Source organism: Hevea brasiliensis, chromosome 11 (assembly GCF_030052815.1).
Source record: "Hevea brasiliensis isolate MT/VB/25A 57/8 chromosome 11, ASM3005281v1, whole genome shotgun sequence".
In the NCBI taxonomy this organism is placed as follows: Eukaryota; Viridiplantae; Streptophyta; class Magnoliopsida; order Malpighiales; family Euphorbiaceae; genus Hevea; species Hevea brasiliensis.
In genome coordinates, this window is record NC_079503.1 from 8,919,471 (window position 1) to 8,922,724 (window position 3,254).

Here is a 3,254-nt window from a genome sequence, read left to right on the forward strand (position 1 = left end):
AATGGATCAAGCTCATACATTCTAGCAACTTGCCTTTTTTGAGTTAGAGTTGACCCTCTTGGACTACTCCATAGATGACTGTTCTTTGCTATTTTCTCTAACAACTCATAAGCTTCATCTTCATGCTTAATGATGAATTCCCCTCCAGTTTGAGCATCAATGATTCCTCTGATAGCAGGAGTGACATTTGTATAAAAATTCTGGTTTATCATCCATTTAGGAATGGCATGATATGGACATTGTCTCTCCAACTCCTTCCATCTCATCCATGACTCATAAAGAGTCTCATCTTCTCTTGGTGTAAAAGCAATCATTTGATTCCTCAACTCTTGAGATTTTCCAGGTGGAAAGTATTGGGCAAGAAATGCATCAGTGAGTTGCTCCCAATTTGTAATAGAGTTATGAGGTAAAGAATCAAACCAGTCCAATGCTCTATCTTTTAAAGAGAATGGGAATAGCTTCAATCTTACTGCATCATCAGATACTCCAGGTTGTTTTTGCATATCACAAATCATAGCAAACTTCTTTAGATGTGTGTGTGGATTTTCAGAAGGATGTCCCCCGAATTGGGAATTTTGAATCATTTGAAGAACCCCAAAATCTATCTTGTAGCTATTTGCATCAATTCTTGGTCTTGCTATACTCTCTCTCAAGTCATCAAAACGAGGAAAAGCATGATCCATCAAACATCCCCTGGGCATATTAGCATTTACAACCTCTTCACCTTGGGCTGCATTTTCATTGTTTCGATTATTTCTAGCATTACCACCACCAATTCTAATTCTTTCATCAGCCATGTCTGTTTCAATTTTAGTTGCTCTCAAGGCTTCTTTCCTTTCTCTGGTTTCTATCTTGTTGGCTCTACAAAATTTCTCAATTTCAGGATGAAACAATAAGGATGTGTCACTTGTGCTTCTAGCTCTTCTCATAAAAGATTAAGAGTACCTAAAAAAACAAACAAACACAAAATGAAAAGATAACAAAGATAAAACTGTAAACAACTAAAATAATCAAGAATTCAATCTTAAACAAATAACTCCCCGGTAACGGTGCCAAAAACTTGATGTGTCCCAACAGCAAGTGCACGGGTCGTTCAAGTAGTATAGAAAAAGATATCGTTCCCACGGAGAGTTATGTTTTCAATTGAATTTTTGATGTAAAATAAAATATGTTAAAATTGTATTTTAATCAAATTAATAAAAAAAATTTAGGAATTTGAAGCACAAGGTATGAAAATGCAAAACTAAATTCAAATAATGACTAATTTAATAATTAGCAAAATAAAGAAATTGATAATATTAATAATGAAAATTAATAAAATGAGATTAAACTAAACACTCAAAAGTAAAATTCCAAGCAATAATTGATAAAAGATGATTCTGGAGTTAAGGGTTCATATTTAAGTCATTTTGGAATTTTCCCTAGCTAGCCCAATCCATGAAATTTATGGGTTTAAAGGAGATTAATTCTAAAATCCTTTGAAAACTCTTTCGAGTGAGACAAAGAGTGCCTTAATTAACTTAATCCTACTTTCGTGGAGTTAAAATTAACTAAGACCCATTAGGTTCTTTAATCAATCTATTAAAACCCTCTTAACCCTTAGTCTATTTCTAGATCTAAGTTAATTAAGTCCAATTTCTTGATTAACTATCACTTGATTTTCTCCTTTCGGTGCTTCAATCAAGGATTAAGAACATAACTTAATGGGGCCCTTCATTAAGCATGTGAATAAGCACACAAGAAATGGATTAAATCTCATAAATTTCATTAAATTGGGACTAACCCAGTTCAAATCCACAAAAATAACTAAAATATTACATCCCTTACATTAGAATCAAAGAAAACTACTCACAATCCATGTTTAACACAAGAAATTCTAAGTAAAAGAGGAAATAAATCATGAAAATAAACTAAAACTAAAGAAACCCGATAGGAGAAATGTAGAAAATGGTGAAGAAGAGAAGAAGAAGCTAGATTCTGCTCCCCAAGAATGGAAGTCAACTGCCCCTCTGTTTTTCTGTCCCTTTTTCTCTCCCTTTCTTGCCTTTTCTAAAATGAGATAAGGGCCTATTTATATCTTTTTCTGACAAGTAGCCCTAAAATGGTGTGTTTGAGGTGTGTTTTCATGTGGGAATCTTCTGCCAGCTCATTATGAAGACTCTTATGTAGTTTTCGACAGGTTTCTGGGCCCTCTGTGTGAAGCTGCATAAGCAGGGTGTGAGACTTCATAAGTTATGCAGTTTTCTGTGAAGTTGCATAAGCAAGGCATGAATCTGCATAAGTTATGCGGTAAATTATGCAGATTTTGGCAGGTTTGGAAAATTGCTTCTTCTCCCTGTGCAGAACTACACAACTTATGCGGCAAGTTATGCTCAATTTGGCCAATGCACACTTCAACTTTGAAACTTATTTTTGACATCTTTGGTTGCAGAAATCACTCCTCATTGGCAAAATTTCTTTTTTAGTCCCTCAAAAATACCATTTTTCCTACAAAACAAAGTAAAATTACAAATTAATCCAAAAATTGATAATAATGAAAAACTATCTAAATAACTAATAAAATTGGCTAAAAGTGACTAACAATTAAATAAAATGGCCATGAAATTAAACCTAAATGACTATGCAAAATGCATGTATCAAATAACATTAGGCACAAAGCTAAGTATCAACATAATGTCAGAATGGCTCAAAGCCATAAAATCACATAATGGCATAATGCCATGTGCAGTACTGCTAACTGAACCCTATTGGCATGCCAACCTATTCAAACCAATCTTGCTAGGTGTACTAGGGCATGTTACACTTTTAAACTTTACAATTCTTGAAATTTAAGTTTAGGTGTTACTATTTATTTCATTGGTCAACTAAAATGTTGACTTTTGCATAGACAATAGGTACATTGGTTCTAATACTGCCAACATACCACATTTTGCATTCTAAAATTGTTGGTATTGGTTGCCAATACCATTTCTAAGCTTAGTGTTAGTTATTCAAAATTTTTAGATTTCAAGCCTTATATTTATTGTTTCATTGGTCATTTGTACAGTAGGAATTTGGCACAATTGTCTTCATGAAAGTTGTTCCTTATTTTGTCTAGTTACATTTCCTTTTTTGAATCACTCCATTTGGAGTTTTGTAGCTCAAGTTATGGCCTAAAAACCATAACTGGCCGGATTAGACAAAATCCAAAATTCTGGGCAAAACTGGTTCTACCAGATTTGGTAACCTAAGTTTGGTTGCCAATTTGACTAGGT

At 33.7% G+C, this 3,254-nt stretch overlaps 1 non-coding gene across 1 annotated transcript; it reads left to right on the forward strand.

The window, feature by feature from the left end:
* The first annotated feature begins 222 nt into the window (after nt 1–222).
* LOC131170973 (small nucleolar RNA R71) lies at nt 223–330 on the forward strand. The gene has a single exon (XR_009141733.1). It is a non-coding gene; the product is annotated as a small nucleolar RNA R71 (small nucleolar RNA).
* The last annotated feature ends 2,924 nt before the right edge of the window (nt 331–3,254 follow it).